The sequence below is a fragment of the Chiloscyllium plagiosum genome, chromosome 10, assembly GCF_004010195.1.
Source record: "Chiloscyllium plagiosum isolate BGI_BamShark_2017 chromosome 10, ASM401019v2, whole genome shotgun sequence".
Classification (NCBI taxonomy): Eukaryota; Metazoa; Chordata; class Chondrichthyes; order Orectolobiformes; family Hemiscylliidae; genus Chiloscyllium; species Chiloscyllium plagiosum.
This window is the reverse complement of record NC_057719.1, coordinates 72,021,449-72,048,835: the sequence shown is the minus strand read 5'-3', so window position 1 is coordinate 72,048,835 and position 27,387 is coordinate 72,021,449. Positions and strand designations below refer to the sequence as shown.

Genomic DNA, 27,387 nt, shown 5'->3' with positions numbered 1-27,387 from the left:
GTCGACGATGCTCTCCACCGCATCTCTTCCACTTCCCGCTCCTCCGCCCTTGTGCCCCACCCCTCCAATCGCCACCGGGACAGAACCCCACTGGTCCTCACCTACCACCCCACCAACCTCCATATACATCGTACCATCTGTCGTCATTTCCGCCACCTCCAAATGGACCACACCACCAGGGAGATATTTCCCTCCCCTCCCCTATCAGCATTCCGAAAAGACCACTCCCTCCGTGACTCCCTCGTCAGGTCCACACCCCCCACCAACCCAACCTCCACTCCCGGCACCTTCCCCTGCAACCACAAGAAATGCAAAACTTGCGCCCACACCTCCCCCCTTACTTCCCTCCAAGGCCCCAAGGGATCCTTCTATATCTGCCACAAATTCACCTGCACCTCCACACACATCATTTATTGCATCCGCTGCACCCGATGTGGCCTCCTCTATATTGGGGAGACAGGCCGCCTACTTACTTAGCCTGCTGGACACACTTTCCTCATTCCTGAAGAAGGGCTCATGCCCGAAACGTTGATTCTCCTGTTCCTTGGATGCTGCCTGACCTGCTGTGCTTTTCCAGCAATTTTGAGCACTATCAGATCTAATGGTGATAAATGGTTTGTGACTTTTAGAATCACATGACTGCAGAATGAAAGTACCAAATGAACATAAAGTCTCAGACACACGCTGGTGCTTTATGCAACATGATGAGCTTCCTAGACCTGTGCAAAGTGATTGGAGGTGGTAACCCAAAAACATCTCCTCGAGAATAAAGTTGGAATGTAAAATGGGATTTCATGGATACTTGAAATGCCATAGTATACAAAGCTACAAGCTAAGTGCTGGATAATGGGACTGTAGTAGATAAGTTCTTGATGGCCCACATGGACACAATGGGCCGAAGGGCCTCTGTCTATGTTTTAAATGACTGTACGACCTGAGCACAATAGCTCCTTTGAGACTCAGGCATGGCTATTAGGCTATGACATGCACACCACTCCCATTCATTCATCCATCCATCCCAGGACCTGTGACGTCACTAGAAAAGCTCTTCCATCAACTTCTATCAGACTCAACCCCCTTTTTGTCTCACTGCAAGAAGAAAGGTCTCACGATCAGTGAGTGGCACTTTGGGGGGGCTGGACAGGGTGCTCATACGTTCATAGAGCGTTTCATCGCAGATGAGGAGAAAATACTTAGCTAGAGAAGAACATTACTGCCCATATGGAGGTACAGAATGCTCCATGGACAGACAAATAAGTAAGATCCATAATGCTTTGCTACACATTTCTCCCACTAATGTCAACACTGACTTATTCTCAACCTACACAAAATTATCTCTTTTGCCCAACTAATTTCCTCGCTTCTCTTTGCAGCACTCGAGAAATCCCTGCAAGGAAATGTTCACTGCTGGCAACTCCTAACTCCTCCTCCACATCTGAGAAGGAAGCCCCTTGACCAGCAAAGCGTTCACCTGCACCCTCACAAGTTCAGATTTTCATCTCAGAGGGTACTCTAGTGAGATTAGATTTCAGAGGACAATCTGGTGAGCTCATCACGAACACATCTCCACCCAGGCCCTTTGAGTCAGCTCCAGACAGAAGGTTATCAGCTATTAATGACTTCATCAAAATACATAGTTTGTCTGAGAGAGGTGGTAATCTGGATGAAAGGGGAAGCTCATCAACTATCTCAGGACTGGTGCTGGCTCTGGCAAGCATGTTTCTGGAGACCTGGCACCAGGATACACAGCATCTGCCAGAGACCTGCACTCCATGGCTGTAGCCAAAGGTGCTCAGCACCAATGGCGAGGTGAGAGGGAGTTGAGGGACCTTGTACTCACTCCAGCTGCCCCTTCATCTCAGGGAGATAGGGTTAAGGTGGCAGGCACACACTGGTTGGCACAGTGGCTCAGTGATTAGCACTGCTGCCTCACAGCACCAGGAGCCTGGGTTCGATTCCACCCTCAGATGAGTGTTTGTGTGGATTTGCTTTGGTTTCTTTCCACAGTCCAAAGATATGCAGGTTAGGTGGATTGTCCATGCTAAATTGGTCATAGTTTGCAGGGATGTGCACATGAGGTGGATTATCCATGTTATTCTATTGTTAAACTCACTTCATTTCTATGCAGCTTCCAATTCTTCTTTCCTTCTAAGTGAAACGAAATGGCACGAGATAGGTGGGTCAGTGTGGGATGCTCTTCAGAGGAGTAGATTTGATGGGCTGAATGGCCTGCTTTCTACACTATAGGGTTTCTAAGATTCTTAGAGATAAAGGAGTTACACATAATACCCCCAAAAGCTTTTTGCACTCCAATGCTGCCTTGCCCATCTAGCTCCCTCTAACTGTGATCTCAAAGGCTGCAACAGTCCCACGAAGAAGGGGGACCCTGTATCTGGGCAGGACACTGTCAGTGGACCTGTGCTGTCGGGTCCCAAATGCCTCTTTGGGATGACCAGCCGAGTCATACAGGCCAACAGAGGCTGGCAGCCTCCGATTAAGCCTGAAGTGAGTGAACATTTAAAAAGGCAACTAAAAACCATCAGGTGCATTTTGTAGGTGTCTCAGGTCCATGTATGTTCCTCAGCACAAAGCATCCTGACAAAAGCATGTGAAGCATAAATATCCCTCAGTTCCTAAGTGAAGTCTTTAAGGCCTGAAGTGGTGTGTGAATTGCTCTGAAAGCAGGCAAGATGATGTGTTGAGGCTGATGGTTTGGTGATGGATGAAGTGTGGAAGAGGTCAGTGCTGATGGATCATGCATGGACATTGTGGTGAAAACAAAACTGGATGAAAGCCAGAGAAGCAAGCAGCAAATGCTGCAATAGGTGACTGTTTTAACTGTCATATTGGGAAAAGGTGCCATCTTGTTTCACTTGGAAGGAAAGAAGAATTGGAAGCTGCACTGGAACGAAGTGAGTTTAACAATAATGAGATACAAATGAGGTAATTGTTAGTGAGATTCAGTACTTGCCAGTTAAACCCCAAGGGAAGATCAGAAGTATTTTCTTCATATTGAGAATCTAACCTCCCAACTTGCTCATGATTGCCCAAGCTGCAAAGCAGAAGTGGACAATTCCAATTATTTTTCCTAGGTTTTTCTAGTACAGAATATACATTAATTTTCTAATTCTATTGGTATCAATCAATGACATCAGCCTGCTCAATAAAACTTAGTTTCCACATCATTTTATGCCAATGAGGTAGTGGATGAGCTGCGATCAAATCAGCTACATTTTAATGAACATGCAGCGTTTCACAGAACTGATTTAGGTGATCAGTCCCTCGTTAGAAACTACTTTCATTGGAAATTTTAGTCTCCAACTAGGACTAATACATTGTGTTTCTATAGCATGAAGTTAGTCACTTCAATTGGCTTGGGAAAATTACTGCCAACAAAACTAAATGCATTCTTGCCTCCAGCCCACAGAAATGACAGGAAAGTGCAATCTTCAATTATCAAACCTTCTGCTCTGCTCAATAAATTCCCATTCTGAACCAATGTCTTTTGGTCTGATTCACACAGTCACCTTAGCGTCTTAGAAAAAAAGAAAATTGTTTTTGCAAAGCGACAAAAATGTGTTTGTTAATCATCAATATAACATCTCTCAATGGGGTATACACTACTCAAAACAGGCTGCTGCGCATGAAATCTATGTAATGTCAGTGGTTTTTATCAATATGCTAATTTCTACCTGGATGGTACATAAGCTAATTTTAAACTTGTTTCTTCCTGCTCTTATTTTGGCAGCATTTATGCACTGGCATCCAATTATTAAAAATTAGTGGCAGTTTCATATGTTGGGAAGGGAAGGGAATGCACATTGATACTCAAACGTATCCATAGAATGTGATTTATCCACTTTCTATAGCTGCTGTTTGAAGTCATGAGATTGTAATTGGTTCCTCGTCATTATTTTTAATTGCTCAAAAATAGAAGCATTGATTCTGGTAAATGACAATTAAAAAAATAAAAGAAATACATTTAGTTAGATAGTAATGCTTTTCCTTGGTTAGCCTGCATATTTAACACTGGTAGCAAAGTAACATAATATCTGGCATAATAGCTGGTATTCTAATTTGAATGCATTATTTAGTATCATTGTTCCATGTACACAATGCATACGCTTTCAGAGTTAAAAACTTAATTGGATATAAAAGAAACATTTGAACTATCATTTGTTGTTGTGAAAAAGCTTTCATAAACAAAAAATTTGCATCTAAAATACAACTTTGGGGTTAAAGACCGATTATGCTCACATTTGTATTTTAATCACTGCAGTTCAACACATTTTGAGTACTGGTCTATAACTTCCTTAATTGGATTTACATACTTAATGTTTATATTAAATGAGAGAAAGTAGATTAACCCAATTAAAGATATATTCTTTATTAAATATTTGGAAGAATTTGCATCATCAATTGCCATGGGTGAGGTGCTGGAAGACTGGAGGGTGGTTAATGTAGTGCCATTATTTAAGAAAGGTGGTTAGGAAAAGTCAGGGAACGATAGAAGGATGAGAGTTATTTCAGGGTTGGGGAAGTTGTTGGAGGGGATTCTGAGGGAGAGGATTTACATGCATTTGGAAAGGTAAGGATTGATGAGGGATAGTCAGCAGGTTCTGTGCATGAGAAATTGTGTCTCACTAACTTGATTGAGCTTTTTGAAAAAGTGACAAAGAAGATTGATGAAGGCAGAGCATTGGCTATGTGGACTTCAGCAAGATGCTTGACGAGGTTCTGCACCTGATAGACTGCTTAGCAAAGTTAGATCACATGGAATCCAGGGAGAGCTAATCAATTGGATACAAAATTGGCTTGACGGTAGGAGAATGTACGGTGGTGGAGGGTTGCTTTTCAGACTGGAGGCCTGTGACAAGAGTGTGCCGCAAGGAATGGTGCTGTGTCCACTGTTCTTTATCATTTATATAAAGGATTTGGATGTGAATGTAAGGTGAATGATTAGTGAGTTTGCAGATGACACTAACATTGGTGGTGTGGTGGATAATGAAGGAGACTATCTCAGAGTGCAAAGGAACCTTGATCAGATGGGCCCCGATGGGCCAAGGAGTGACAGATGGAGTTTAACTTAGATAAATGTGAGGTGCTGCATTTTGATAAGGAAAATCAGGGCAGGACGTATACACTTAATGGTAGGGTCCTGGGGAAGGCATTTGTTGAACATAGCCAATGGTTTGAAGTGTCTGTTGAGCCCTCAGAATTAAGAATCTGGTGCATGTATTGGAATCTCAGCACTAATCCAAAGGCTAACTCAACAATCCTCATAACTCATATTTGAAGTACCTCCAGGTAAACATTCTCCATCATGAGTCTATCGGTCAATGTCCCTGATCAGCCAGATTACTGAACTAAATGACCAACAGAAAGTGCAACCATTTAGGATAATAGGAAACTATCCCATTGACAAAACTATTTTTAGGAAATTAGTGACGGCCTTGGCCAGAGTCTTTGTTTGACAATCCTCATTGCTGTCTCTGGGTTCATGAATCAATTTATGGTTCCCATTGGGTTTGAGAGTGTCTGCCCCAGAAGGATATTACCCAAGTCTAGTTGACTGTAGGATTTTATCAGTTGTGATCATATCTACCTACAGTGCAAAATGTTGCACCATGGGGCGGCACGGTGGCACGGTTGCCTCACAGAGCCAGAGACCTGGATTCAATTCCCGCCTCAGGCAACTGTCTGTGTGGAGTTTGCACATTCTCCCCATGTCTGCATGGGTTTCCTTCGGGTGCTCCGGTTTCCTCCCATAGTCCAAAGATGTGCAGGTTAGGTGAATTGGCCATGCTAAATTGCCCGTAGTGTTAGGTGAGTGGTAAATGTAGGGGTCTGGGTGGGTTGCTCTTCGGAGGGTTGGTGTGGACTTGTTGGGCCAAAGGGCCTGTTTCCACACTGTAAGTAATCTAATCTAAAACAAATTGGAAATAGACAACACTCTCGATCAATGTAACCTCATTGGTTTAAGAAGAAAAAGTTACATCCACACTGACATTATTGAATTTTTTTCAAAGGAGTTAGGAAGAATGAAGATTGAATTTCACAAAAACTTTTAAAATTCTAACAAAACTAGACAGGATAAATGCAGGAAAGCTATTCTCGATGACCAGGGAGTTCAGAACCATGAGGGGCACAGTTTAACGATACAGTGTAAGCCATTTGGGTCTGAGAAGGGGAGAAATTTCTTCATCTAGAGATGGTGAGCTAATGGAATTCTCTGCCCCAGTGAGAGGTTGAGGTCAAAACATTGAATGTTTTTGAGAAGGAAATATAATTCTTAGGCGTAAAAAGATAAAGTGGGTTTGGGGAGAAAGTGGGTATTGAATTGGATGATTAGCCAAGATCATATGGAATAGCACCGCAGGTTTGAAGGGCTGAATGGCCTACTTCTGCTCCTGTTTTCTATATTTCTTTATGATAAAGGCAAAACAAAGGCAGTCATTGATTATATTTTATTTATGTAGCAGTACTCCAATGGGAATATAATTAAACCTGTTTTTAAATTAGTAAAGTGTGCAAAAGAATTAATGTGAAAGGAATGAATAAAATAAGATTTATATTGAAATGGCATATCAGTAGTATTTAAATTAGTGAGAGAAGCTGTGCGCATAATATTTTTTAAACAGAAGAGAGAAGTAATATTATTGTTTATTTTCTAGAAAGGAGACCATTTTGGCAATGAATTAATGAGCTTATTTCTCCAGTCAATTTAATTTCTCTTGATTGTCCAAACAGCAATTCATTTTTAGTACTTTGCTTGTTTGCTATTTATATAAATGCAGCTTTTTATGACAATAATGAAGAAAATCACCTTATCATAGAAAACAAATTTTAAAACCTGTATTAAAAACTATTCCAAAAACACTGAAATAAACTGAGTCCCACCCCAAGTGCTAATCATCTGCCATTAAATCTCCTGTTAGAATTTTTCAGTAAAAGGTACAAACAACTTGCACTGAGGAATTATAGCTTTTCCCTGAATGTATCTGGCAATGAAACTGTGACAAGGGAAGATTCTAATTCCTCATGACTTCCTTTACTTTTATCAAAATTCTTTGAGAGTAGATTTCCTTAAGAAAGATCCAAAAATTAAATGCAGTTCCTTTATCTACTACCCTTTGAAAATTATGATGTGGACCATTGATTACGACAGATTATGTAAATATTTTCTTTGGGAATTTTAACATGAAAGTGTCAGCGCTTACCATATTCATATATTTATTCATGGGAATTCTCTATGGATGGCATTCTAACAGATATTTCATTGTTCATCTGGTTGTTAATTTGTAATAGCCATATCTAAATGAGATCAAATGCAAAATTTTAGCAACAGCATATTTTCACTTTGCATTTCTCACAGGTCTATTCAAAATATAGGCTGTTAGTTTCTGAACTGAAAATATTGTGCAAGCCATTGGACACTTGTGACTTTGCAGCACTAGTAGTTTAAGTATTCGTTTGCTGTTAACAATTCGCAAACAGATATATAAAAACTTTGGGAACATCCAGGACCTGAATGAATGGGGGACAGCATGGTTACTCATCAACCATCTTTTCCAGGTTTATTGAAAGATAGGAGAAGATTATCAGCTTTGTAAATAGCAAAGTATAATTGCATTTTCCTGAGTAACAAACTGTCATTTGGTGCATAGGAACAAATGTTTGTGAACATAACTACATTTTGCCTTCCTGTACAACTGATTGGCAAATCACATAGTTTAGTTATTAATTTAACATATTTTGCTTTTGATTAGTTCTTGATGCACACTGATTATGTGTACTGGTGGTGAAAAGCAAATTTGGCTACATCTATCAAAGTATAAAATTGCACTTGCCCATTTAGAAGGCCTTGAAATTTATCTTATGATAAGGTCTGTTCTGTAATTACTTTCTTAAAGGTTTTACAAAAGTATCAAAATTTAGGTAGACTTCATGCCCTTTAATAGAAGGGAAGGCAGTAACTTTGTTGAGAATGCAGCTCCGGAATAACTAATCTTGAAGAACTCGTCAGGAGTATCTATATGCAAAACAACTGAGAAGAGGACCAAAAACAAAACAAATCATTTAAAGATATTTTTGACCAAACATATATGCAATTTTTTTCCCTCAGGTGCACAATGACAAAATGCAACCTCACAATTAAGTTCAATCAGACCATTGCAAATGTGTAATTTTAGGATCTTTTCATGTTATTAAAATTAGTTTAGACACCTGGCATTGCGGTTTGTAATATTAAAAATAAAACTTCAATCTTAAAAATTATCTTTCACAACACAAATTAAATCAAGTGTGTGGTATTTGCTATTGCTGGTAATTGTCATTATCATCTGCCACTTCTGCCTGCATATGGCCTAGGTTAAGGGATTGTTTGAGGCAATTCTTCTTTGCCTAGATATTTCCTAATCCGCATGTTCAAAGATGTAATCCCACATCTCTGAGCATAAAGTTAAAAGTCACACAACACCAGATTATAGTCCAACAGGTTTAACTGGAAGCACTAGCTTTCAGAGCGCTGTTCCTTCATCAGGTGGTTGACAATTAGTGCTTCCAATTAAACCTGTTGGACTATAACCTGGTGTTGTGTGATCTTGAACTTTGTACACCCCAGTCCAACACCGGCATCTCCAAATCATCTCTGAAGCATGTGGGACTTGAACTCACGCCTCGCAGAAAGTGAGGACTACAGATGTTGGAGAATCAGAGTTGAAAAGTATGGTGTTGGAAACGCACAGCAGATCAGGCAGCATCAGAGGAGCAAGAGAGTCAGTGTTTCGGGCATAAGCCCTTTATCAGGTCCCTGATGAAGGGCTTATGCCCAAAATGCTGACTCTCCTGTTCTTTAGTTGCTGCCTGACCTGCTGTGCTTCTCTAGCACCACACTGTTTGACTTGAACTCAGGCCTCCTGGCTCAGATGTGGGGATACCGCCACTCTGCGACAAGACCCTCATCTTCTTTATTTATACTGTGACTAGGGCCTGTAATTTTTATTAGTAACTGAAATAATCTACACAAGCTGGTATCCTGTCACCAATTCAACTTTTATTTATATGTAGCAAGTCCATGAACAGATACAGCTCCTTCAGAGCCAGCTCTCAGAGTGAACAGGATGTCTGACACTCCTGTTTATATCTGTCAGCCAAATTAACATCCCTGATCAGGGAACTCATATTCCATGAAGTCCACATGGTTGACCTCATTACAATCATTACATCCCTCTCCATCTAAGTCCGAAGACATAGGAATGCCCTTTGTCTTATAGTGCATCCTGAAGTATTTTAGCATCAGGTCTGGTTCCTCTGACTCTGCATCTGATGTGGGCTGCATGTAATGCACAGGAGCTTACCTCTTGCACCCAAGTGTCTTGGGAGAAATGCACTCCCTTCTGGCATGGCAAAGACATTGATGTGGTGAGATCCATTCCGTCCATCTCAGGTTCAGAGGTCACTTTAATGCTTGATGGAGATGGAGAACACACAGGTTCTGACAGACTTTCCAACTATTCTGAGGTACAGGACACATTTTGCTCCTTCACAGTTTGTGGGTTCATGGCTTTCACATGGTTCATGTGCTGTTCAGGTCAGTCACTCCAACCCGAACTTTATACATCACTGATCATGACCTCATGTCAACCATGCCTCTTACCCATGCAGGGCCATTTTTGTGGTTCCTACACCAAATTTTGTCCTTTGTAGTAAACTGACTCTCTCGCTTGGCAAAATCTGGTGTCTGGCACTGGCATTCCTGATACCATTTTACTCTCCCCTCCCCTGGTCCAGAAAGATTTAACCTGGTGCAGATTTTTCTCCCCATTTGCATCTCTGATAGAGCTGTCCCAGTAGTTGCATGCTGGGTAGTCCGATAATCAAGACAGTTTGGTATCTAGTGAAGCTCTGGGCTGTTTCTTTAAGCCTGCCTTCAAAGTTTGAGCTGCTTTTTTAGCCAGATCATTGAATGATGAGTGGTATTGAGCTGTTGTTGTATGTTGTTGTATCTGACTTTAGGAAACGCTCAAATTCCCTGCTGGAAAATGGCAAGCCTGCTTTCTGTGACTTCTGGGAGTCCGTGAATTGCAAAAGATGCACACAGTTTCTGTATCGTTGTTCCCTGTATGAAAAATGAACTCTAAGCATATCCAACCACTTTGAATGGGCATTTACAATGACAAAGAACATTGAGCTTATGAAAGGATCTGCATTGTCGGCATGTAACCCAAATCTGTGGTTTGCCTAGCCATTCCTACAAATGTGGAGCAGTTACTGGTGGCAATTTTTGTCCATGTTGGCACTCTGAGCACTGCTGCACCAATATGGCTATGTCTGTATCCAAGCCTGGCCACCAGCCATAACTTCTTGCCAACATCTTCAGTTTGGAGATGCCAGGATGACCCAGTGGAGGTCAGCAGTATCTGTGGTGACCTTTGCTTGGGACAACCATCCGTGGTCCCCTTAACAATGTGCGTCCCCTACTGTGATCTAATCTCTCTGGGTCAAAAAGATTTCAATTCTGGTTGTGATGCCCCTTTGGCTTCCCCCATTGCCATTGGCTATTTCAGTTTTGACAGGACCGGATCTTTATGCATCCAAAGTCTGATATTGTCAGCTGTGACTGGAAGTATGTCCAGAATCTTTAAAATCATTAAAGACTCTTCCAGTGGTGGTATCACTGATGGTGTATTTGTCAGTGGGAGGTGGGTCATTACATCCACATTTGCTACCTGGCCTCCCAGATGGTATTCCAACTTGTAATTGTACACATTTAGCATTAGAGCCCACTGCTGAATTTGGCCTGAAGCACTGCTGTGTCCTCTTTAAGTAGGCTTAGATTCAAAAGGTAATGGATGAACTTCCTGATTCCTAATATTATCACCAAACCTTCCTTCTCTATCTGGGGGTATTTACACTCTGTATTAACCAAAGTCCTGGATTTATATACTATTGGGTGTTCCTCTCCATTGGGTCACCTATAAGCTCATAGTACTCCGATGCTGATCGGGGAAGCATCGCCAGATCTTGTTTGGGATCATAGTGGACCAATGCCTTGCAGGATAATAGCTATTCCTTCTCTTCCCTGAAAGCTATGGCTCGGCTATGCAACCATTTCCAAGGTTGACCCTGTTTCAGGAGTTGATGCAAATGTGCCGGGATGGAGGCCAGGTTATGTATGAACTTTCCATAATAATTCACCAGCCCAACGAAAGACCTAAGGTCTGGTACAGACGTGGGAGCCAGAGCACCTTTGATCACCCTTGCTTCATCTTCTGGATGTAAACCAGTCTTGTTAACTCAGTAACCCAAGTAAGTCATTTGGGGTGCCCATTTTTCCCTTCTTAGGCATATGCTCCCTGGAAGAAACATCTAAGGACTATGTATAAGTTCTCTAAGTGCACTTTATTGTCTTCCCTATTATTAGCACATCATCTAGATTTATGGCAAGCTAGGGTAGACCTTGTAAAATGTTCTCCATTGTCTGCTGAAAAATTGCACAGGCTGATTGGTACAAACTATCATTAATTGTAGCATAATTCCAGCCTTGGGTGACTGCCTGTGTGGAGTTTGCACATTCTCTCCGTGTCTGCGTGGATTTCCTCCCGGTGCTCCGGTTTCCTCTCCACAATCCAAAGATGTGCAGATCAGGTGAATTTTCCATGCTAAATTGTTCATAGTGTTAGGTGCATTAGTCAGAGAGAAATGGGTCTGGGTGGGTTGCTCTTCGGAGGGTCGGTGTGGATGTGTTGGGCCGAAGGGCCTGTTTCCACACTGTAGGAAATCTAACCAATCTAACCTAATTCGGGGAATCCTAATCTAACTGCAGTTGCAAGTGCACATGGCTCATGTCCAGCTTCGTGAAGGACAGCCCCCCTTTTCCAGCTTTGTGTATAAATCCTCTCTATGAAGGATTGGGTGTTTATTCAGCTGTGAGAAGTGGTTTACAATTTGTTTAAAATCCCCACAAAGGTGAATCGACCAGTTGGGCTTCACATTCAATATGACTGGTGCTGCCCTGCAGCAGACTGGACTGGTTTGGTGATTCCTTCACCTTCCAGCCTCCTTATTTCGGCCTCTACTTTTGCCCGTAAAGCAAATGCACTGGGTTGGCCTTGCAGAATCGTGCAACTGCTTCCTGGTCAAGATTCCTTGGCTCCTGATGAAGGGCTTATGCCCAAAATGCCAATTCTCCTGCACCTTGGATGCTGCCTGACCTACTGTGCTTTTCCAACACCACATTCTCGACTCCTTTGATAGTCCCTAGATGTTTGCGAAAAGACTATGATTATTAATTAGAAGTTCACTCAGGAAGCTTTTTTCGAATTGAAAAGTGTTGAGCCAATCCAGCTTAATCATTTTCAACCAATTTTGCCCCATTAGGCTTGGGCCCAAAACTTTTACTATAGTTAGTGGTAACTAAGCCAGCTGCTTCTCATAAGAGACTGGAACCGAAGTTGTAAAGGTTCCCTGGTATAAGTTCTCAGTCTAGCCGAGGGCTTGACAAACTTAAGGTTTGGAATCCAGAATGAATTTTGTTACGAACTGGTTCTGTAATCACTGAAATGGCCATGCTAGTGTCAACCTGCATCAGAACTGGGATACGATTTAGCCAGATGTTAATTTTGATTGGTTCTGATTTGGATGTTACTAAGCAATTTAACTGTTCCAAACCAGACACAGGTGGACTTTCCAGGGTGTACACTCTCCTGGATACTGGTCTATGAGTTCTCTTTAGGTCTAGTGGGACTCTTACTGTCTCCTGTCTGCTTATTGGCTCCAACTACAATGGCTTACCAGCCTGACCATGAAGAAAGTTTTAACCTTACAGGTGAGGTTTTGTTTTGTTTTTGGGTTTTGAATAAATCAAACTTCTCAAATAACAGCATGTTGTGAAAAATGCTTATCCCCACTCAAAGACAACTGTTATAAGCAAGTTTCTTTAGGAACATGTTTTACTAACGTCGCCACTGAAATAACACCACAGAGGAGAGTATTCCAACACCAAGTCAGTCTTTATTTACAAGCTCTTGACACTGGTCTAGCTCCTTCAGAGCCAGCTTTCAGAATGTCAGAGTGTCTGACTATCCTGTTGTTATTTTTTCAGGCAGAGCTCCCTGATTGGTGCAGATTAACAACTAGATTATGTTGTCAACCTGTCTGACCTTGTTATAACCACTACAGGAGCAGAGAATAGACCACTCATGAGATTAAACAGAAGAGATACTTGTATTAGTTAACAAGATAGTTTATAGCATGATAGCAGTAAGTACAACTCACATTACTAGTGAGTTGTACTTACTATGATTACCACTAACTATAGTAAAAGTTTTGGGCCCAAGCCTAATGGGGCAAAATTGGTTGAAAATGATTAAGCTGGATTGGTTCAACACTTTTCAATTCAAAAAAAGCTTCCTGAGTGAACTTCTAATTAATAATCCTAGACAGATTTACTAGGATTCTCTGGAGCTGGACAGAATACATCTGTTCACTGGGAAGGCTGGTGTAGAACTCACTGCCTTTACCCAAAGATTGTGTGTAATCATCTGATTGGGTGCAGCTAATGGAAATTCAACATTACCCATTCAGAATCATTGTGTTATGAAAGGTAAAGTCACCAAAGGGCTGCTCTCCCATTAGAGACAGACAGCGACTGTTGGTGGTTTAACCTGAGGGTGACCATGCATCAGGCAAGGGGCAAGGTTATTACATTTTGCATTTTAAATGCCTTTATCTTTTTATTTGAAAGGTTCTGCTTATGTGAAGCCAATCTTAGAATTGTTATTCTTGATGAGATTTATGACCTTGTTGGCTGGAGCTCGACTCTGTAATGTCAGCATGTGCACTATGTAGTGTTTTCCAGGATATCTCAATAACACTTTGCTGGACTATATGGAAACTTGTAAGAGAAGGGAAACCATTTTGACTGTGGGAGCATTTTCCCTGCTTAGAGGAAATATGCTAGCTAATTTGCTGAAACCATTCACAGAAATTGGCTGTGAAAGTTATTTCCCTGACTGGAGGAAACAAATTAGTTAAATGACCCACTAATTGGACTGTCTCACTGACAATGCTGTTGTACCTCTGCATTGCTGAGTCCTTGAGGGGTCTCTCTCTCCATGGGACCCTCTCTAATACCCTGCAGACAAGATGTCACCAGACTATTTAATATTGATAGTCACTGACCACTAGGATGCTCATGATCATGAACATGATCAGTATCAATTGTTGTTAGACCAGTAGTATTGTTCACCTTTTTAATACTGTTAAACTATCTATCGTAGTTAGACCTGTATTGATCTGTAATAAGCAAACAGCCATTTGTAACTGTTCATAAACTGTACACGCCAGTAGCTGAGTGGGAAGATTATGACTCATTAGTGTTGAACAATCATTCCGAGTTGACTGGTCGTTGACCTCTTCCCACTATATCATGAAATTAAAAAAAGTGTCGATTTCACAAGGTCTGTGTACGAAGTTTATTGGAAATGGGACATTTCTCCAACAAAACCTCTTTTAGCCACTTCTTACAATATCCTTTTTGGCACACTTGTGAAATAATTTGAAAAGTTAGACAGCAGATTTTAAAAGTTTGTCCCTGACAAATGTTATGTGCCTAGTAACATGAGGAGATCCTTTCACTCCTTGAGCCTATTGCACCAGTCAAAACATTTCTGGTTAAGCTGCTAAATAACTCCATATATCTGCTTTGTCCCTACGACTCATTATTTTCAATTAACAAATAGTGACCAAACTTTAATTTCAATTTAATGACGAATTGAGTAACAATGATGTCATTTGCAGAAGAGAATTCCAAATGTCTGCTCCTTTTTTATGTCCATGCATTTCTTAATTTCAGACATGCAAAGTCTAGTCTCATTTTTAAATCAATGTTTACCAAACCTTTCTCCACTGGCAGCTTGAAAATTGTTGTGACTGCTCAGTGAGTCCTGTGAACATGGGAGGAGAAAGGGGTAGGGAGCAGGGGAGAGGTTAGAGAATTATAAAAGTGGAGGTAGAGAGGTGGAAACCTGTGAGAGTAGAGACTGGTGTGGTAGGGATGGGGGTGGAGGGAAGGACTGTGGAACTATGAAGAGAGGGTATCTGTTATAGCAGGATCACACTGCTGTATCTTGGTTGGCCATTGCAACTCTAGTTTTTCAGCCTGCGGCCTCACTTGACGTCCTTAACCACAATTTTGGAAGCCAGTTACAGAAAGTTCCCTGTTGTGTACTATTTTTGGTTTGAAGCACAGAGTGAGTCAGCACTAAGACAAGTAAATAAGAGCCATTAGATACACAATAACTGAATTGTTAAGGTGCTGAAGGAGGTAATTCACCCCATCATTCCTGCATACTGTGTAGATCTGTGAACGTGTCCGAATACAAAGTGATCTAGCAGAAGCAAGTAGGTGGAGTGGCATGGTGCTTATGGAGCAGGTGAGACATTGCAGTGAAGACAGAGTTGACTGAAGGCCCAGAGTAGCAAGTGGCAAGTTGCTGCTGTCAGGCAACCACATTGACTTCCATGTTGTCTAGTTTCTCAGAGAAGAAGAGGAGAATTGGAAGATGCATAGAAATTAGGGGAGTTTGACTAATGGGATGCAAATAAATAATGTTGCTCATTAGTGAGATCCTGATCTTGCCATTTAAACCTTAAGAGGAATATCAGAAATTTTTCCTTGACGTCGAGAATCTGATTTTTCTATTTTAATCATATTTCCCACTTTCTCACAACTGCCCATTCCACTCAAGCCAGTGGAAAATTTCATCCAGATTCCATTTTCCAGTAAACATGCTGATGACCACAATGGAAAATCTGAGGTTGGCTTTTAAAGGCTAATGTTTGGGTTTTACTGGCAGAGTTAAAATTCTCTGAAGCACCCCATGGTTTAATAATACAGTTGGTTCTGCTATAATGTGTGTTTCCTCAATGCAAGTTGGTTTTAATGTGATTGAAGTATTTAGACCATTATTTGTAGAACAGGAATCTTCCTTGCCTGTATAGGCTATAGGAATCCTACTTCCTGCTCAGTGCTATATGGTAGAAGACTTTAATATAGGTCAGTGTCTACAGCCTTCTTAACAATAGTCAGTGTGCTCTGGGATGTTGTGCCTTTTGAAGAGGGTAATCAGGAGGAGCAGAGCTGTCAATTGGCCATAGCTTCAAACACAGACAAACAAAGCAATTGTTCCATTGATAATGATGAAATTAAATGGCATTCTAATCAGATTAATGTTTCACTGCTGGGAAGAATTTGCTGGATGCAAATGCCACTTACACAGAACAGAACTAAAAATGTCTTGATAATAGTATAATTCAGTGAAACTGGGATATGGAGAAGAGAAAACTTGGATATATTAGATTTTCATACGTGTAGACTCAAACAGAATTTATTATTGGTAGAGTACAGATACTTAAAACATTTTAAAGACATTATTTTCTGTATCTTATGCATTAATGAATGAAACTGCGGAAACAGTGCTGTAAAGAGGCTTCCCTTCTCGCAGAAGCTGTCCTCTCATTTCAGATAGAGCTTTCCTGAGCTCGAGCTAAGTTGGATGCTACAAGCCATATTATAATATTTAAATGGACAGTCTACCTCCATGAAAGGGATTGGCTGCTTAGCTCTTGTCCCTTTTCTATAAACCGAGGGTTGAAGCAGGAGGTGGGTTAGGGTTTAGGTTTTAGAATTTTAGCAGCAGATTTAAGACAACCTACCCCCAGTATAATACTCTTTGATCTCCAGCATCTGCAGACCTCACTTTCTCCTTCCCTTTTCTATAAACTGAGGGTTGAAGCAGGAGGTGGGTTAGGGTTTAGGTTTTAGAATTTTAGCAGCAGATTTAAGACAACCTACCCCCAGTATAATACTCTGTTATAATTCACCAGCTGTGTCTGACCTGTCTACACCTGAATCAATATTCCTCGATTTTTTGTACAGGTCACTGTTGAATGAACTAATTTGATAACTGTTCTATTCAGCAGAGCCTGTTGATAGAACGATAAGGAGGACATGTGTTTAGTAATTAGTTTAATTGCATACGCAACACAATGGGGAGATTAGTTAGCTCAGTTGGTTGGGCAGCTGATTTGCACTACACAGTAACACCAACAGCATGAGTTCATTTCCAACAACAGCTGAGGTTACTATGAAAGACTCCCTATCAGCTTCTCCCCTCACCTAAGGTATGGTGACCCTCAGGTTAAAGTATCACCAGTCTTCTCTGTTTGATAAGAGAGCAGCCTATGCTCCAGTAAGACTATGACCAGTACAGATGAAGCCTTTATTAATTGAAGCATTACCTTCTTTTTTTTGCAATGATTCTCTTCACAATAAAATATAACATTCTATTATTTTTCCTGGTTACTTGCTGTATGTGCATTTTAACCTTCAATGATTCATGCATTAGGACACCTAGATCTCTCTGCATCTCAGAGCTCTGCAACCTCTCACATTTAGATATGTTTCTGTTTTATTCTTTGTACCACAGTGGACAAATTCATTCTTTCTACCATTGTATTCCATTTCCAGATCTTTGTTCACTCGCCTAGCTTATTTATATCCTTTTGTAGGCTCCTTATATCCTCTACAAAACTCACTTTCTGATCTATCTTTGAATCATCAGCAAACTTAACTATTGTCTTCAGCCCCTTCATCCAAATCATGTATGTAAATTGTAAAAAAGTTGAGGACCTATCACTGAACCCCTCATAACATCTTGTTAGCCTGAAAAGACCCACTTATTCCTACTCTCTGATTCCTGTTAACCAGCCACTGTTCTTGCCAATGTGTTTCCATGAGCTTTTATTTTCCACAATTTCCATTGATGTGGTACAATATCAATTGTCTTCTGGAAATCTAAGTACACTACATTCACTGGTTCCCCTTTATCTGCACCATGACTTACTTTTTCAAAGAATTCCAATAAACATGATTTCTCTTTGACAAAACCATGTTGACCCTGCTTGACTACCTTGAAATTATCTAAGTTCCCTGTTATAATGTCTTTAATAATAACTTCTAACATTTTCCATATCATAGATGTTAAGCTAACTGGACTGTAATTTCATGCCTTCTGTCTCCCTCCCTTTTTGAATAAAATAATTAAATTAACTATTTCCCATCAAAGGGAAGAGTGAACTGTGAGTTTGGGAAAATTAACATCAATGCATCAACAATTTCATGAGTTATTCTAAGATTCTAGCCCGAAATCCATCAGGACCCAAGGTCTTCGACATCTTTTGAGTAGAAAATGCAAAAGGAGAAGATAGCAAAGAGTGCAATAGGTGAATGGGGGTGGGGAAGGAGGTGATAGGTCAGAGGGGAGGGTGAGGGAAGGTAGCAAAGAGTACAATAGGTGAATGCGAGTGGGGATGGAGGTGATAGGTCAGAGGGGAGGGTGGAGCAGATAGGTGGGAAGGGAGATTGGCAGGTAAGACAGGTCATGAGGACAGTGCTGAGCTGGAAGGTTGGAACTGAGGTAAGGTGGAGGGAGGGGAAATGAGGAAACTGGCGAACTCCACATTGATGCCCTGGGGTTGAAGTGTTCCGAGGCATTCCAGGAGCTAATCTAGTGAGCTTTCTTTGCATTCTGTTTAAGTACATCTTTCATTAGACACAAAAACCCAATCTTACACAACACTCTGGATGTGGTCTCACTCTTATAAATTTTTATTGAGACTTGATGACTCTTGTATTCCAATCTGCCTTTTAAATCCCCTCAGAAACATAAAAATAAACATTTTAAAATTACTTGCTGTACCTACATGTTAATTTGTTTGGATTGAGTTGAAGGATCCTACTGAAAATGTCCCAGTTTTTCACCATAAAAAAGATATTTTGCCTTTCTACTTTTCCTTTCAAATGTGTCACTGAAGCTTTGTTATATTTATATTTCACCTGCAACTGACTTGCCCACTTAACCAATTTTCATCTTTTTGTATTGAACAAAGAACTATGTATACTGGAGATCTAAAACAAAATAGAAATTGCTGGTGAAAGTCAGCAGGTCTGTCAGCATCTGTGAGAAGAATGCAGAGTTAATGTTTCGAGTCCGGTAACTGATGAAGTTCTGATGAGGAGTCACTGGATTTGAAACGTTAACTCTGTTTTCTTCCCACAGATGATTCCAGAATTTTGCGAGTAATTTCTTTTTTTCTCAGCATATGTTTGCAGCTTCTTCGTACCTTCCTCACAACTAACTTTGTACTTTCAGCATCTTGCACACATTACAGTCCCCTCACATAAGGCATTGATATAGATTGTAAATAGCTGATGGACAAGCACAATCCTTCTGCTATCTTACTAGTTACTAGAGACAAAACTGAAAATGACTTATTTATTCTTACTCTGTTTGCAGCCTGTTCACAAATTCATGTTAACATATTTCTGTCAATTTAATGATCCTTGGTTTTATATAATAACATCTTGTGGGGCATCCTCAAATGCTTTTTTGAAAATCCAAATGCACTATATCCATTTGCTAACCCTTCCTTTTTAACAACTACTGATGACATATATTTCAGCCATTGTATTTCTTTCCTTGGAAACTCCCTCCTTGCTATATGGGTGCATGGTCCTTTAAAATCTTCACTTTAGTAGGAACCTTAATTAGATATCAGGCAAAGAACACAGTCTAGTTGGTGATAGCAGCATCATAGAATAATTCATCTGAGCACCATTAATCATCAATTGTCAATCTGTTCTGATATTTGAGGGGTTAAAAGATAGCTAACTCATTCTACTTAAAGTAAAATGAGATTAGAGATCAAAAATAGCTAAAACTTAGCAATTCAAGAGATTTCAAATAATTAATTTCAGTCCATTTATAATATGCATAATTTAAAAAGATCAGCCACAATATGAGTTACTTAGGAAATTAAATATAAGTCAAGTCTAGGTATTTGTTTATCTTATTTAATTAAAGTGAAAAGCTTTAAAGGAGAAACAGGTGAAAATGTCATCTTATTTTATTTATAATTTTAGTAATCTTGATTCTGCAATGGAATTAATCTGTAGTGAAGACACATATTTCTTCTTTCACTCCAGAGATAACTAGATATATTTTAACATGTGCAAATTTACTGGACTGAGTCCAGTTGCTAACTGCAATACTTCATGTTCTTTGTGAAAAAAAACATTATTCAGAACAAGATTTGGTACAAATTGTTGTTTTGTATTTCAGCACAGATCAATAATGCAAAGATGTAACATACTTTCAAACCTTGGAATAGCAGGCAAGTGCCCTCATAGGGTAACACTTGGAACACTGTGAAGTTAGCACTGCATGAATTAACATGAAATTGTTTTCAAAAATAAACGTGAAATTCTCTTCTGTACACCAGAAATAAAAACCTCTTAATAGAGCAGCTTCCTCACAGTTAATGCTGAGGTTAATAGTCACCTCTGACCAGTAGCTGGGACACAAGTTTTGTGGTTGAAATTCAGTACAAATGTCAGTGTTGTGAATTAAATCCTTTTAGTTTATGTATTTCAGAGCTGTGATGGTCATTTTGTTTAGCCACTGTTCTGCTCATATACAAGGGAGCAGTAGTTAGTAATTGCTACTTGGCGACAGATATTCCAGCTTTAGTCTAACACTGTTGTACTGGAACTATTTATGCCACTAGCCATTGCTTTTAAACATGATATTAAACACAGATGATTGGAATCAATTTTATCTTTGCTACATAGCTGATCTATTCAATAGACCAGCTTTAGTATAGTTGGTCAATAAAACTTACGTTGGATCTATGATTTCCAACTATTTGATATACTTGCCTGTACTACATCTTACTCGGCTCTCATTTGACATGTGATGAGTGTGAATGACAATATTTGCTTGCGCGATGGCTTTATCATCTTTTTTCAATTTCCACCTTTTATACTGGAAAATATTGCTGTTTTAAAACACTTTAAGTATACCATAGATCATGCTTAAAAAGTACTCCAAGAGATTGAGGTGGTATAAGTGCAATGTCACCTAATGTAGCTAATTAATAATATATGAGCTTTGGCTGAGTTTTGTTGTAGCTGTAATTCTGATTTTTTTTAAGTTCAATGTCTGTTGTTTGTGAAAATAGGCAAGGAAAGCTATAGTTTGAAACAGCTAAGGTTAGGTTAAACCTGAGCAATGTCTGGGAGCTTCATCGTAATAATAACAGGAATAAGAACATGCTTTGCAAGTTTGAAACTGTGTCACATACATCCCTCCAAGGTAGACTTTTTTTTATTGAAGCAAACCATCAAAATATTATTTTTAGGTAGCTACAGTCTCAACTAGATTTAGAATAATATTATGATTTTGCTGCCCTCATGACTAGCTTTGTACTAAAAATCTAGCCCTTTGTTTTTATGAATTAGATACATTAGGTGACATTGCACTTCTACAACCTCAATATCATGGAGTTTTTTTTTAACCATGATCTATGATATATATGAAGTGTTTCAATACACTTTAACAGGTTTTCGTTTCAAGATAAAATCTCTTAGGAACCTTGCTCATGCTACATAGTGAAAACAACTATCTCTTATACAGTCTTTTAAAACTCAGAAGGAGGCCATTTAACCCATTGAGTTTATGCCAGCTTTGTGAGGAGAGCAATTTGCAATATGCATTGACTGGTTAGAACTGTTGTGAGAAAACAGTCTGCATACGGCCTACACAAAGCTAATGAAGGATAATGACATTAATGTATTAGAATCTTTAGAACAAAAAGGAAATGGATGTAGATGTTGTACTGAGTTAATTGAGACCAATTTTATTAGAAGTTTCATAAGTTGTTTGCAATTGTACCTTTACAGTTACTTTTTTTGTATACATTTGTTATTTAATTTGACTCATTCCAGCCCTGACTATTCTTATTAAGAGTCTGCATGAGTGTGTGAGTATGTAGAAGTGTGTGTATGTATGTGTGTGGGTGTATTTGTGAGAATGTATTATGGAGTCATCTGTAGTGTGACATGAATCTAAGGTCCTGGTTGAGGTCATCTTCATGGGTACTGAACTTGGCTATCAGCCGCTGCTTGGCCACTCTGCATTGTTGCATATCCAAAATCCGCCTTGGAGGATGGTCACCCAAAGATCTGAGGCCGAATGTCCCTGACTACTGAAGTGTTCCCCGACTGGGAGGGAACACCCCTGCCTGGTGATTATTGCGGGGTGTCCATTCTTCCATTGTTATAGCGTCTGCTCGGTCATATACACGGTAAGTGGTGTCCCCATGAGTAATTGTGGTATTCCTGTTGACACTGACCTGTCTTGCAGTGGTTGCCATGACAGGGTTGTACGGTGTTGTGGTCGATGTTATCCTGAAGGCTGGGCAGTTGCTACGAACAATGGTCTGTTTAAGGTTATAAAACATTAAGTTAACTCAAAAATGTGACTTAAAAAAAGTTCTGGGATTTACATATTAATGAACTGAAACCTGCAACCCATCCTAAAAGATGAAAGGCTTAGAGTCATAGAGCTGCACAGCATGCAAACAGACCCTTCGTTCCAACTCACCCATGCTGACCATCTTTCCCAACCCAATCTAGCCCCACCTGATAGCACCCTGCCCATATTCCTCCAAACCCTTCCTATTCATATACCCATCCAGATGCCTTTTAAATGTTGCAATTGTACCAGCCTCCACCACTTCCTTTTTCAGTCAAATCCTCCAACCCTGGCAACATCCTTGTAAATCTTTTCTGAACCCTTTCAAGCTCACAACATATTTCCGATAGGAAGGAGACCAGAATTGCATGCAATATTCCAAACGTGGCCTATCTAATGTCCTGTACAGCTGCAACATGACCTCGCAACCCCTGTACTCAATACTCTGACCAATAAAGGAAAGCATACTAAATGCCTTCTTCACTAACCTATATACCTGTGACTTAACAACAATCTACGTTTGTTCAATGTATTATTTCAGTTGCATGACACTGTAATCGTTTGCTATAAATTCTGTGTCTTATGGTCCTGCTCCACAGCTACCTGATAAAGGAGCAGTGTTCTGAAAGCCAGTGCTTCCAAACAAACCTGTTGGATCATAACCTGGTGTTGTGTGATTTTTAACTTTGTTTGAAGTACATGCATGGACATTACTGGAAGACAAGATCAGAGTTGTCTGTGATGTGTCAAAAGCAAGCTATTATTTTTTCTTGAAGCTCAAGGATATTGCTATGCATAGCTCACAGGAATGAGGATTGTGGAATGCAATCCCTAAACCTAGGTTAAATTCTTATGAGTTACACAAGTGAAGGAAAACCACAGTCTAAGTGAAAAGTCTTACAGATTGCTGGTAAAGTTCCCAAGATTCTGACAATTTTAATGACTGGACTCTGTGATGACTTCTTAGGTAATGTTTGAGTGGGGTCCAGACTTTCTTTTCCAAATTTCTTTTATCTCCAGAATAGATAATTGGTAAGAAAAGAGAATTTCTGATATTCAAAAAAACTACAATATCCCAAGTTTGAAGGTGTGTCTTATGAATATTGATAAGATTTTTAAGTTGCAATGTCTTCTTTTGTTGTTGAACATTATTACGATTTCACTCCTGAGATAATTTGGGTAAATATCAAATGGGTATGCATGTGCTGCTATCCTAAATGTGAAGTGTAGGTGAAAGTAATGTTGCCATCAAGCTTTGTTTTCAACTTGTGTCTTAACATTTTTAGTTAAAATTTTGTGCCCTTTAAATTGGCATGAGACAATTCCTAAAATAGTTAAAGATGCTGGGTAGCTGGGTGATTTCAGAAATAGCAGTGATTCAGATGCTGGAGAAGAAACCCAGTCAGAAAGTGGAATTAATAATAGATTCCATACATAGTTAAGATTTTGTGGAGGCACTGTAAGAATAAATTGTGGATATTTCTTAAGCGTAAATAATATTTCGGATCTGTACCTAAAGCGACGGATGTGGTGGAATTACATTCATGCAATCTTTATTCTACATGAACATTAATGGTTATTCTGTACCTCACCACATTGGTTGATGAGGGTCAAGACAGTGGAAGTTTTCTTTGTGATCATCAATGAGGTACAGTCTTTTAACTAAAACTGGAGAAGTGAAAAGCAGATACGTTGGGAATCATTTCTTGGTAGAAAGTTAATAAAACAAGTAATTAGATCATTAGAAGGTAAAATTATTTACATTAAAAAAAGGTGAAAAAGTGAAAAAATTGTGGGAAGGTAGTTACCATATCGGTTTACCTGAAATGTTGGTTGATTGTGAATTATAACCCCTTCGGCAAGTGACGATTTATTATCAAAAACAGCGTTTTATCAACAAAGTAAAAACAGTGGAGTGCCAAAGATGTCAACAGAAAATAAGAACATCAATATTTAACACATTTTAGCGCAAATAATCCCAGTTTACAATGAACAGCATCATTATTTCCAGTAATGCAGCAAGAGATGAGAACGTTCTGAGGAAGCTGATGACATGTTCCACTGGGGAAATCATTTTGAGCTGGTTCTTCCTGAAAGGTGTTTGACAGTAAATTTCAAAGTACAGAGTATAAATTCTGTCTCTGATTCCTAAACCAGTTCTGCATCAAATTTCTTGATGTTATCATAGTGTGTGAAACAATGCAAGAAACTGAAGTGCAAATGAAGAAGAAACAAAGTTGTCACAGTCTTAATTATTGTCTTGGATACTTCAGGCATTGCACAAACTTTACTGTCACAGCAGTGTACCAACACTACTAGCTTAGTTGTTGGAAGGAAAACAGCAATTAGGAATAAAAAAAGAACAAAATTAACATTCTGCTTACAATGTACTGAATCACTTAAACAATTAACTCTGATGACTTGTCAGCCCCAAAATGTGATTTTAAACGTGTGCTCATCTACTCATCATGTTGAATGTGAATGGGATTCCTGGTTTGGCATGACACACCATTAAGTGAATGCATTTGGAATAAAAAGACAGCTTATTTTATATCCAAATTGAATGGAAATTATATGCTGAGACCAAGGTGTATAAAACATCAAACAGCTTTTCATTCAGCAGTTGGAATTCTACCGCCCTTCCCTGAGATGGGTTTGAATCTTGATGGGGTGGCGGTTCATTATGCAGGTGAGTGCCAGCTGGGAGTATTGCTGGCTTTCTACCCCCAGCCCGATAAAGCCAGGAGTGAGTGGGCTTGTGGATGGTCTTCTTTTCCTGCTGCCAACTGAGGTCCTAACATTTTGCAATTAATGCATGACTTGTCCAATACAAAAGAATTTGATGATAATATACAGCAGGATGTGAACAGCATTCAGGTGTGGGCTGATAAGTGGCAAGTTCTACTTGCACTACACAAATACTGAACAACGACCATCTACAAAAAGACAGAACTTAGCCACCTCTTTCAATGGAATTCTGCAACAAATAACTCACCTCCTGACTATCTAAGCCTGACTACCCGATCCAGAGCACAAGTCAGCAATGTGATAGAATGCCTTCCACTTGCCTGGGTGAGTGAAGCTCCAACAACATTCAAGGAGCTTGAACCCATCCATGACCAAGCAGCTTATTTGATTGACATAGCATCTACCAATTCAACATTCACTCTATGCATCACCAACACACAATGGCAGCAATGTTTACCATCTATAAGATGCAAGGCATTAATTCACCAAGGCTCTTTTGATGAGATCTTGCAAATCTGCAGCTCTACCAGCAAGAAGACACAGTACCGAGGATACATGGGAACACCACCTCTTGCAAACTCCCTCTCCAAATCATCCACCACCCTGCTGTAGTACAATAATCAATGTTCCTTCACTGATGCTGGCTCAAAATCCAGAAACTTCCTTCCTAACAGTGCTGTGAGTATATCTACAACACAAGGACTGCAGCGACTCAAAGAAGGTAGCTCATCACCCTCTCAGGGGCAACTGGGTTTGGGTAGGTATACTGGCCTATCCACATGCCACAAAATGGTAAATAAATGAATCCAATTCCTCTTGCATGTCAGACACTCCTACCTCTTGCTTTTGACTTAAATGGCAGAAGCATGATGATATAATGAGGGATCAGAATCAGAGTGCCATATCCTTTGTAGATGTCTCTCTAATATTTTTACAGGTGGACTGAGAGGCTGCTTGGGAAGACAAAACCATCTGTGAATTGTTAAGCTGTACCATTCCACAAGTGACTGTTTTTAGTCAGACTTCCTTAACACAAGAATTAGCAGCAGATGTATGCTGAGTCTGCTTTGCCATTTTGATAAGGTATATTTTGTAAGGTAAGGATCTTGTGGTGAACAGGTTCTGTCCCTATCTCTGAGCTAGGAGGTCTGGGTTCAAGTCCCACCAGCTCCAGAGGGTGTTATAACATTGCTGAACATTAATTAAAAATATTTATCTGATCTGATCTGATAGTGACCCTCACCCCACGTTTCTGTCTACCCCCAATATCTCGAGACACCCTGGTTGACCAAAATTTATCAAAATATGTTTAATGAGCCTATCTCCACTGCTCTCTGGAAGTGAAGACAATCCCATAGGCTGATGACCCCTAAGACAAAAAAAAACGATATCTCAAATGAGAGACCCCCTAATTGTGAAATTGCATTCTCTATTTGTTGACTCCCTGACAAGGGGAACCATCCTCTCAGCATCCACCCTCAGGTATAAAGATATAAATGATCTTTATACCTTTCCCATACTTCTAAATGCTAACAGGTACAGGTCCAACCTACTGAAGCTTTTCATATGAGCTGACCCTTTTATTAAAGAAATCAGCTGAGTGAACATTTGCTGAATTGTTTCAAATGCAAGTAAAGTCATTCACAAATAAGTAGAGTGAATTTCATTGTTTCCCATTTCTCCGCATCAATCTTTAAACCATGCATTCAACTCTGACTTGATTTCCCCTACACTAATTTGTTTGTGGCTCATGTAATAATCCAGAGATCATTATCTTTATGGATTCTGCTCTTTAATTTAGATTCCCACCATTCATGCTACTTAGCAAAATCCCTTTTTTATAATCCTTCCTAAGCTTTAGCCAAAAGGAGCGCAACAACTGAATCCCTCATCATTTCTCTCCAGGCCATGCAAATGTCCTTAAGCTTGGCACCAGGAATGCAAGACAGTGTTGGGACGTATGCTGTTCATTGCAGAGTATAGTATATATCACACATATTTTCCCTGCTACACTAACATTCCTTTTTAATACACCACTTGCACCATGGTGCAATGATCAGATTGCTCATCCCCCAAACCTCAACCACACAAGCTGCAAGAACCTCAAACCTCTTGGACAATTGCAAGATCTGAATCTCCCTCATTACTTCTTTTTCGATGCCCATACAGTCTCAATTGCACTCATATTCTTCTCTACTGACTGCAGACCAAATCCAAAGTACCTAGCCTAAGGGGTGTTGACTGTCACCTGGAACTGTGT

General features: G+C 39.9%; 1 long non-coding RNA gene across 1 annotated transcript in view; it reads left to right on the top strand.

Moving 5' to 3' along the window:
* LOC122553985 overlaps nucleotides 1–18,498 on the top strand; it is a 19,065-nt gene extending 567 nt beyond the window's left edge. The window contains exons 2-3 of the long non-coding RNA XR_006312896.1: nucleotides 18,311–18,317; nucleotides 18,488–18,498. This is a non-coding gene — a long non-coding RNA (uncharacterized LOC122553985). The remainder of the gene's footprint in view (nucleotides 1–18,310; nucleotides 18,318–18,487) is intronic.
* The last annotated feature ends 8,889 nt before the right edge of the window (nucleotides 18,499–27,387 follow it).